Source organism: Myxine glutinosa, chromosome 5, assembly GCF_964187855.1.
Source record: "Myxine glutinosa chromosome 5, kmMyxGlut1.1, whole genome shotgun sequence".
Classification (NCBI taxonomy): domain Eukaryota; kingdom Metazoa; phylum Chordata; class Myxini; order Myxiniformes; family Myxinidae; genus Myxine; species Myxine glutinosa.
In genome coordinates this window covers 11,805,147-11,816,621 of record NC_136265.1, presented here as the reverse complement: position 1 = coordinate 11,816,621, position 11,475 = coordinate 11,805,147, and the positions used below count along the sequence as shown (strand labels likewise).

The 11,475-nt window shown below is 46.0% G+C and overlaps 1 long non-coding RNA gene across 1 annotated transcript in view; it reads right to left on the bottom strand.

The window, feature by feature from the left end:
* Positions 1 to 6,237: 6,237 nt before the first annotated feature.
* LOC137427961 (uncharacterized) overlaps positions 6,238 to 11,475 on the bottom strand; it is a 34,995-nt gene continuing 29,757 nt past the window's right edge. The window contains exon 2 of the long non-coding RNA XR_010984615.2: positions 6,238 to 6,697. This is a non-coding gene — a long non-coding RNA (uncharacterized LOC137427961). The remainder of the gene's footprint in view (positions 6,698 to 11,475) is intronic.

The following is an 11,475-nucleotide window of genomic DNA, read 5'->3' as shown; positions in this document are numbered from 1 at the left end:
TGACCGGAAGAGCTCTGTCAATTTCTCAACCTGGTTTCATTGATTTTTACTGGTATCGCATCTACTTCCTGTCGCTATATTGACCGGAAGAGTTCTGCGAATTTCTCAACCTGGTTTCATTGATCTCTACTGGTATCGCATCTACTTCCTGTTGCCATATTGACCGGAAGAGTTCTGTCAATTTCTCAACCCGGTTTCATTGATCTCTACTGGTATCGCATCTACTTCCTGTCGCCATATTGACCGGAAGAGTTCTGTCAATTTCTCAACCCGGTTTCATTGATCTCTACTGGTATCGCATCTACTTCCTGTCGCCATATTGACCGGAAGAGTTCTGTCAATTTCTCAACCTGGTTTCATTGATCTCTTCTGGTATCGCATCTACTTCCTGTCGCCATATTGACCAGAAGAGTTCCGTCAATTTCTCAACCTGGTTTCATTGATCTCTTCTGGTATCGCATCTACTTCCTGTCGCCATATTGACCAGAAGAGTTCTGTCAATTTCTCAACCTGGTTTCATTCATCTCTTCTGGTATCGCATCTACTTCCTGTCGCCATATTGACCAGAAGAGTTCTGTCAATTTCTCAACCTGGTTTCATTGATCTCTACTGGTATCGCATCTACTTCCTGTCGCCATATTGACCAGAAGAGTTCTGTCAATTTCTCAACCCGATTTCATTGATCTCTACTGGTATCGCATCCACTTCCTGTTGCCATATTGACTGGAAGAGTTCTGTCAATTTCTCAACCCGGTTTCATTGATTTTTACTGGTATCGCATCTACTTCCTGTTGCCATATTGACCGGAAGAGTTCTGTCAATTTCTCCACCCGGTTTCATTGATCTCTACTGGTATCGCATCCACTTCCTGTCGCCATATTGACCGGAAGAGTTCTGTCAATTTCTCAACCCGGTTTCATTGATCTCTACTGGTATCGCATCCACTTCCTGTCGCCATATTGACCAGAAGAGTTCTGTCAATTTCTCAACCTGGTTTCATTGATCTCAGCTGGTATCGCATCCACTTCCCTTCGCCATATTGACTGGAAGAGTTCTGTCAATTTCTCAACCTGGTTTCATTGATCTCTACTGGTATCGCATCTACTTCCTGTCGCCATATTGACCGGAAGAGTTCTGTCAATTTCTCAACCTGGTTTCATTGATCGCTACTGGTATCGCATCTACTTCCTGTCGCCATATTGACCAGAAGAGTTCTGTCAATTTCTCAACCCGGTTTCATTGATCTCTACTGGTATCGCATCTACTTCCTGTCGCCATATTGACCGGAAGAGTTCTGTCAATTTCTCCACCCGGTTTCATTGATCTCTACTGGTATCGCATCTACTTCCTGTCGCCATATTGACCAGAAGAGTTCTGTCAATTTCTCCACCCGGTTTCATTGATCTCTACTGGTATCGCATCCACTTCCTGTCGCCATATTGACCGGAAGAGTTCTGTCAATTTCTCAACCCGGTTTCATTGATCTCTACTGGTAACGCATCCACTTCCTGTCGCCATATTGACCGGAAGAGTTCTGTCAATTTCTCAACCCGGTTACATTGATCTCTACTGGTATCGCATCTTCTTCCTGGTGCTTTGCCATTTGAAAGAAGGCCGATGGCTTTCTTCATTTCCATCAGAGTGGATCTGGGGATTGGGATATTCCTAATGTCGGTGTTCCATCGAATGTGCTGAGCACGCGTCTTGCAAACGTCAGAGCTTGTGCTGGACTGTCCTGCGAATGTTGTCGGAAGCCGTTTTCTTCGGGGTTAGGTGTTGTCGTTAAGGCCTTACATAGGCGATGTTTCTCCTCGATAGGTTTATGCGTCTCAGCATCATTTTCCTCAAACCAGTCTTGATGTTTACATCTTGTAAGGCCGACATTTTCTGATGCAGTTTCAGGGCAGCCTGGAAAAGGTTACAGGTATCGTCCGCAGTTTTGTCGAGTCTATGTTTGTGTCAAGTTGGAGTGATTCCATTTGGCTGCTCAATTATTCAATGGACACCTGCTCAATGCTGATCAGAACGATATCTTCTACCCATTTCCTCGGTAATAGGAATCTGTTGCTGTTGTACTTCCCAATAACACCATCCCGAGTCTGGTGATCTGTACCAGGTCTGCATCCATGGGATGGCCGCCTGCTCCTTGTGCCCTGTCGCTGTCTACACAGCTTTTGTCTACCAGAATGGGTAAAGCTGATAGGGAGTCGGATTTAGCTTACTTTGCGTGGGTACAGTCTATGCCGGTAGTACCTCCTACTGTTACCATGGTAACAAACATAACCATAGCCATACCCAAACTGACACAAGGCCTGATACTACCAGGAACCAGAAAGGATTAATTTCTTCCTGAGGTTCATCATTGAGATGGGTGGAAGTGAAGAAAAGATACATTTGAACAGTGAGTGGGACAGTCAGGCAATGAGTGGGGAAACGAGTAACGTAGCTATCCTGGACAGTGATGGAACCAGTGAGATGGTGAGTTGGACAATGTGGGACAGTGGTACGGTGAGTGGACAGTGGTACGGTGAGTGGACAGTGGTACGGTGAGTGGACAGTGGCACGGTGAGTGGACAGTGGCACGATGAGTGGACAGTGGTACGGTGAGTGGACAGTGGTACGGTGAGTGGACAGTGGTACGGTGAGTGGACAGTGGCACGGTGAGTGGACAGTGGTACGGTGAGTGGACAGTGGTACGGTGAGTGGACAGTGGCACGGTGAGTGGACAGTGGTACGGTGAGTGGACAGTGGTACGGTGAGTGGACAGTGGTACGGTGAGTGGACAGTGGTACGGTGAGTGGACAGTGGCATGGTGAGTGGACAGTGGCACGGTGAGTGGACAGTGGCACGGTGAGTAAAAGTGTTGGCCATGTAAGATGGTAAGCTGGACAATGTGGGGTGGTGTCACTGTGAGTAAGTGTTGGCCATGTAAGCAATAGGAGTGAGATGGTGAGCTGGGCAATGTTGGGAGGTGTCATGGTGAGTGGACAGTGGCACGGTGAGTATGTCGTGGCACGGTGAGTGTTCTGGCAATGAATGGGGAAGCAATATCATGAATGTGACAGAGCAATATCAATAATTGGGGGGGGGGTGGGGGTAGGGGGGATGCAGCAATATCATGAATATGGGGTAGGAATGGGTGGCAATATCACAAATGGGTGGGGATAAGAATAAATATCAATATAATGAGTTCGGGGCAATGTGAATGGAGGGATACAAATGATGAGTAATATCATCATGAATGAAGAATGAGGAATATAATGAATGAAGGGATCAATATATTGAATGGGGGCAGCAATATCATGAATGGGGAAGCAATATCATGAATGTGGGGGGTGGGGGAGGGAGGCAGCAATATCATGAATGAGGAAGCAATATCATGAATGTGGGACAGCAATATCATTAATTGGGGGGGGGGGGGGGAGGCAGCAATATCATGAATGTGGGACAGCAATATCATGAATGGGGGACAACAATATCATGAATGGGGGACAGCAATATCAGGAATGGGGAAGCAATATCATGAATGGGGAAGCAATATCATGAATGGGGAAGCAATATCATGAATGGGGAAGCAATATCATGAATGTGGGACAGCAATATCTTGAATGGGGAAGCAATATCATGAATGGGGGACAGCAATATCATGAATGTGGGGGGTGGGGAGGGGGGGGAGGCAGCAATATCATGAATATGGGACAGCAATATCATGAATGTGGGGCAGCAATATCATGAATGTGGGACAGCAATATCATGAATGGGGAAGCAATATCATGAATATGGGACAGCAATATCATGAATTGGGGGGGGGGGGGGGAGAGGAGGCAGCAATATCATGAATGTGGGACAGCAATATCATGAATGGGGGACAGCAATATCATGAATATGGGACAGCAATATCATGAATTGAGGGGGGGGGGAGAGGAGGCAGCAATATCATGAATGGGGGACAGCAATATCATGAATGGGGGACAGCAATATCATGAAGGTGGGGGGGTGGAGGCAGCAATATCTTGAATGGGGGACAGCAATATCATGAATGGGGGACAGCAATATCATGAATGGGGGACAGCAATATCATGAATGGGGGACAGCAATATCATGAATGGGGGACAGCAATATCATGAATGGGGGGCAGCAATATCGTGAATGGGGGACAGCAATATCATGAATGGGGGACAGCAATATCATGAATGTGTGGGGGGGGGGGCAATATCATGAATTGGGGACAGCAATATCATGAATGGGGGACAGCAATATCATGAATGGGGGACAGCAATTTCATGAATTGGGGACAGCAATATCATGAATGTCAGGGGTGGGGGGAGGGAGGCAGCAATATCATGAATGGGGGACAGCAATATCATGAATGTGGGGGGGGGGGAGGCAGCAATATCATGAATGGGGGACAGCAATATCATGAATGTCGGGGGTGGTGGGGGGGGGAGGCAGCAATATCATGAATGGGGGACAGCAATATCATGAATGGGGGACAGCAATATCATGAATGGGGGACAGCAATATCATGAATGTGGGGGGGGGGGCGGCAGCAATATCATGAATGGGGGACAGCAATATCATGAATGTGGGGGGGGGGGGGAGGCAGCAATATCATGAATGGGGGACAGCAATATCATGAATGGGGGACAGCAATATCATGAATAGGGGACAGCAATATCATGAATGGGGGACAGCAATATCATGAATGGGGGACAGCAATATCATGAATGGGGACAGCAATATCATGAATGGGGGACAGCAATATCATGAATGGGGGACAGCAATATCATGAATGGGGGACAGCAATATCATGAATGGGGGACAGCAATATCATGAAAGGGGGACAGCAATATCATGAATGGGGAACAGCAATATCATGAATGTGGGACAGCAATATCATGAATGGGGGACAGCAATATCATGAATGGGGGACAGCAATATCATGAATGGGGGACAGCAATATCATGAATGGGGGACAGCAATATCATGAATGGGGGACAGCAATATCATGAATGGGGGACAGCAATATCATGAAAGGGGGACAGCAATATCATGAATGGGGGACAGCAATATCATGAATGGGGGACAGCAATATCATGAATGGGGGACAGCAATATCATGAATGTGGGGGGTGGGGGGGGGAGGCAGCAATATCATGAATGGGGAAGGAATATCATGAATGTGGGACAGCAATATCATGAATGGGGAAGGAATATCATGAATGGGGAAGGAATATCATGAATGGGGAAGGAATATCATGAATGGGGAAGGAATATCATGAATGTGGGACAGCAATATCATGAATTGGGGGGGGGGGGGGGAGGCAGCAATATCATGAATGGGGGAAGCAATATCATGAATGGGGGGCAGCAATATCATGAATTGGGTGGGGAGGAGGCAGAAATATCATGAATGGAGGAAGCAATATCATGAATTGGCGGGGGAGGTGGGGTAGGCTGCAATATCATGAATTGGGTGGGGAGGAGGCAGAAATATCATGAATGGGGAAAGCAATATCATGAATTGGAGGGGAGGTGGGGTTGGCAGCAATATGAATGGGGAAAGCAATATCATGAATTGGAGGGGAGGTGGGGTAGGCAGCAATATGAATGGGGGAAGCAATATCATGAATTGGAGGGGAGGTGGGGTAGGCAGCAATATGAATGGGGGAAGCAATATCATGAATGGGGGTGGGAGGGAGGCAGCAATATCATGAATGGGGGAAGCAATATCATGCATGGGGGCAGCAAGAACAGGAATGGGGGCAGCAAGATCAGGAATGGGGGAGCAATATCATGAATGGAGGCAGCAAGATCAGGAATGGGGGGCAATGTCAGGAATGGGGGCAGCAAGATCAGGAATGGGAGAGCAATATATGAATGGGGGCCAAATAATGAATGGGGGCCAAATAATGAATGGGGAAAATATAATGAATGGTGGGGGATATTGGTGGTGGGGCAATATCACGAGTGGGAGGCAATATTTTCATCTAAAATAACAACATGAGCCCAAGCAAATGAGGAAGAATCGTTTTAATCAAAGTGGAAAAATTCCTTCCAACAGTTTTTACTCGAGAAGACCATGATGGGAAGAGTGGGGGGAACGGGGGAGGCGTTTTTCATCCTCGGTATCATTGAACCAGCACAAGGATGGGTTTCGATAGAAAATCCAAGTTCATCTTGCCTGGGTCCTTATTTGGGTTTGCTCTCTCAGAATAAACATGCTCGTGAAATGGCAGAAAGTTTGTGCCTCGGTTTATTTAAAACCCTCAGCCCCGAATGGCAGCTTGCTTTGCCAGGACAAACACACAAACACTGAGCGCTTTCACTTTTTGGGGGAACAGGGCGAAACGGGCATTCGAGTTTCATCATCAGGGACCGATCAGGGTCATGCAAAGGTCAAAGGATCAATGCTGGGCTTTGCACAAACATTCAATTAAATGGCAGGACCAGGGCTAGCCAATCAAAGCAGGGTTAGCCTGTGGCCAATCGCAGCACAGCACGTGCTGAAATAAACTCTGCATCCCGGGCCCGAGAAAAAACCATGGCGGAAGGCGAGGGAGCGGGTACCGCAGGAAGTTCCAAGTGGTCATTTCAAAGGATCAGGGAGAAACTTACCGAGTAACCTGTTCATGTGATCTAATCCGCGCAGGTGTCGGCCATGAGCGGCGAGGTCAACGAGGGTCCTCCAGATCGCGCTGTTGGGAGGTAAAGAATGGCGTGGTTGTCTCTATTGTAGCCTTGTGCGAACAATGATTATATTCATGAAATAATATAATATTATTATATTAATGATATGTATTGTCGTGTTCAGGGCGGTTAACACCGAGACCCGTGAACGGATGGACCAAAACAGGCTTGAACTCCGAGGCGTTCGGAATTATGGCGGTAAAATCTCGCGCACGCGACTCGAGGAGAATCACGAGGACTTCAAGCTTTTGTAAAACCAAACGGGTTTATCAACGAAGAAACAAGGGAAACTAAAATCAATATAATAATTATATACAATGTGGTAAACTAATGAGGTAAAATCAATGCTATTAAAACTAGGCACCTCACTCTCAGTCACGGTCATAGATGGGGTGAGGGACACAAAACCGGGGGACTTATCTCTGGTGTGGCAGCGGGGAGCAGGAAGGTGGGCATGGAGCTGGTGTTGAGGAGATGGCAGGACGATGTGCAAGGTGCGGGGAGCAGGAAGGTGGGCATGGAGCTGGTGTTGAGGAGATGGCAGGACGATGTGCAAGTTGCGGGGAGCAGTAAGGTGGGCATGGAGCTGGTGTTGGGGAGATGGCAGGACGACGTGCAAGGTGCGGGGAGCAGGAAGGTGGGCATGGAGCTGATGTTGAGGGGATGGCAGGACGATGTGCGGGGAGCAGGAAGGTGGGCATGGAGCTGGTGTTGAGGAGATGGCAGGACGATGTGCAAGGTGCGGGGAGCAGGAAGGTGGGCATGGAGCTGGTGTTGAGGAGATGGCAGGACGATGTGCAAGGTGCGGGGAGCAGGAAGGTGGGCATGGAGCTGGTGTTGAGGGGATGGCAGGATGATGTGCAAGGTGCGGGGAGCAGGAAGGTGGGCATGGAGCTGGTGTTGAGGAGATGGCAGGACGATGTGCAAGGTGCGGGGAGCAGGAAGGTGGGCATGGAGCTGGTGTTGAGGAGATTGCAGGACGACATGCAAGGTGTGGGGAGCAGGAAGGTGGGCATGGAGCTGGTGCTGAGGGGATGGCAGGACGATGTGCAAGGTGCGGGGAGCAGGAAGGTGGGCATGGAGCTGGTGTTGAGGAGATGGCAGGATGATGTGCAAGGTGCGGGGAGCAGGAATGTGGGCATGGAGCTGGTGTTGAGGAGATGGCAGGACGATGTGCAAGGTGCGGGGAGCAGGAAGGTGGGCATGGAGCTGGTGTTGAGGAGATGGCAGGACGATGTGCAAGTTTCGGGGAGCAGGAAGGTGGGCATGGAGCTGGTGTTGAGGAGATGGCAGGACGATGTGCAAGGTGCGGGGAGCAGGAAGGTGGGCATGGAGCTGGTGTTGAGGAGATGGCAGGACGATGTGCAAGTTGCGGGGAGCAGGAAGCAGGAAGGTGGGCATGGAGCTGGTGTTGAGGAGGTTTTCAGGACGACGTGCAAGGTGCGGGGAGCAGGAAGGTGGGCATGGAGCTGGTGTTGAGGGGATGGCAGGACAATGTGCAAGGTGCGGGGAGCAGGAAGGTGGGCATGGAGCTGGTGTTGAGGAGATGGCAGAACGACGTGCAAGGTGCGGGGAGAAGGAAGGTGGGCATGGAGCTGTGTTGAGGAGATGGCAGGACGATGTGCAAGGTGCGGGGAGCAGGTATGTGGGCATGGAGCTGGTGTTGAGGAGATGGCAGGACGATGTGCAAGGTGCGGGGAGCAGGAAAGTGGGCATGGAGCTGGTGTTGAGGAGATGGCAGGACGACGTGCAAGGTGCGGGGAGAAGGAAGGTGGGCATGGAGCTGTGTTGAGGAGATGGCAGGACGATGTGCAAGGTGCGGGGAGCAGGAAGGTGGGCATGGAGCTGGTGTTGAGATGGCAGGACGACGTGCAAGGTGAGGTAACAGCTCGACGACAGCTCAAAGAGGATTATATGTTTAGGGTAACGATAATTTTTAGGGTTATGGTAACGCTACGAGGATTAGGGTAAGGATTACAACAATATGGTAACGATATTAGTGTTACGGTAACGATAATAGGGTTAGGGTAATGATAATTAGGTTAGGGTAATGAAAATAGGATTAGGGTAAGGACTACAACATTATGGTAACGATATTAGGGTTAGGGTAAGGATTACAAGGTTAGGGTAACAATAATAGGGTTAGGGTAAGGATTACAAGATTAGGGTAACGATATTAGCGTTACGGTAACGATAATAGGGTTAGGGTAACAATAATTAGATTAGGGTAATGAAAATAGGATTATGGTAAGGATTACAACATTATGGGAACGATATTAGGGTTAGGGTAAGGATTACAAGGTTAGGGTAACAATAATAGTGTTACGGTAAGGATTATAAGATTATGGTAACGATATTAGTGTTACGGTAACGATAATAGGGTTAGGGTAACGATAAATTAGGTTAGGGTAATGAAAATATGATTAGGGTAAGGATTACAACATTATGGTAACGATATTAGGGTTAGGGTACGGATTACAAGGTTAGGGTAAGGATTGCAAGGTTAGGGTAATGATAATAGGGTTAGGGTACGGATTACAAGGTTAGGGTAAGGCTTACAAGGTTATGGTAATGATATTAGGGTTGGGGTAATGATAATATTGTTAGGGTCACGATAATAGGGTTAGAGTAAGGATTACAAGGTTATGGTAACGATATTAGGGTTAGGATTAGGACTGTGATTAGGGTTATAGTAATGGTTATGGATGTGGTAATACCGTAGTAGTTCTGGTTATGGTAACGATTAGGAATAGCATTAAGATTAGGGTTATAGTAATGGTTATGGATGTGGTAATACCGTAGTAGTTCTGGTTTTGGTAACGATTAGGAATAGCATTAAGGTTAGGGTTATAGTAATGGTTATGGTTGTGGATCTGGTAATATAAATGGAAATGGTTGTGGTAATGGTTATGGTAATGTTCATATGGTTGTGGTAATGGTTATGGATGTGGTAATGGTTATGGTAATGTTCATATGGTTGTGGTAATGGTTATGGATGTGGTAATGGTTATGGTAATGTTTATATGGTTGTGGTAATGGTTATGGATGTGGTAATGGTTATGGTAATGTTTATATGGTTGTGGTAATGGTTATGGATGTGGTAATGGTTATGGTAATGTTTATATGGTTGTGGATGTGGTAATGGTAATGGTAATGTTTATATGGTTGTGGATGTGGTAATGGTAATGGTAATGTTTATATGGTTGGGGTAATGGTTATGGATGTGGTAATGGTTATGGTAATGTTTATATGGTTGACTGGTTGTGGATGTGGTAATGGTTATGGTAATGTTTATATGGTTGGGGTAATGGTTATGGTAATGGTAATGTTTATATGGTTGGGGTAATGGTTATGGATGTGGTAATGGTTATGGTAATGTTTATATGGTTGTGGATGTGGTAATGGTTATGGTAATGTTTATATGGTTGGGGTAATGGTTATGGATGTGGTAATGGTTATGGTAATGTTTATATGGTTGTGGATGTGGTAATGGTTATGGTAATGTTTATATGGTTGTGGATGTGGTAATGGTAATGGTAATGTTTATATGGTTGGGGTAATGGTTATGGATGTGGTAATGGTTATGGTAATGTTTATATGGTTGACTGGTTATGGATGTGGTAATGGTTATGGTAATGTTTATATGGTTGGGGTAATGGTTATGGATGTGGTAATGGTTATGGTAATGTTTATATGGTTGTGGTAATGGTTATGGATGTGGTAATGGTTATGGTAATGTTTATATGGTTGTGGATGTGGTAATGGTAATGGTAATGTTTATATGGTTGGGGTAATGGTTATGGATGTGGTAATGGTTATGGTAATGTTTATATGGTTGACTGGTTGTGGATGTGGTAATGGTTATGGTAATGTTTATATGGTTGACTGGTTGTGGATGTGGTAATGGTTATGGTAATGTTTATATGGTTGGGGTAATGGTTATGGATGTGGTAATGGTTATGGTAATGTTTATATGGTTGGGGTAATGGTTATGGATGTGGTAATGGTTATGGATGTGGTAATGGTTATGGTAATGTTTATATGGTTGACTGGTTGTGGATGTGGTAATGGTTATGGTAATGTTTATATGGTTGGGGTAATGGTTATGGATGTGGTAATGGTTATGGTAATGTTTATATGGTTGGGGTAATGGTTATGGATGTGGTAATGGTTATGGATGTGGTAATGGTTATGGATGTGGTAATGGTTATGGTAATGTTTATATGGTTGTGGATGTGGTAATGGTCATGGTAATGTTTATATGGTTGGGGTAATGGTTATGGATGTGGTAATGGTTATGGTAATGTTTATATGGTTGACTGGTTGTGGATGTGGTAATGATTATGGTAATGTTTATATGGTTGTGGATGTGGTAATGGTAATGGTAATGTTTATATGGTTGGGGTAATGGTTATGGATGTGGTAATGGTTATGGTAATGTTTATATGGTTGTGGATGTGGTAATGGTTATGGTAATGTTTATATGGTTGGGGTAATGGTTATGGATGTGGTAATGGTTATGGTAATGTTTATATGGTTGTGGATGTGGTAATGGTTATGGTAATGTTTATATGGTTGTGGATGTGGTAATGGTAATGGTAATGTTTATATGGTTGGGGTAATGGTTATGGATGTGGTAATGGTTATGGTAATGTTTATATGGTTGACTGGTTATGGATGTGGTAATGGTTATGGTAATGTTTATATGGTTGGGGTAATGGTTATGGATGTGGTAATGGTTATGGTAATGTTTATATGGTTGGGGTAATGGTTATGGATGTGGTAA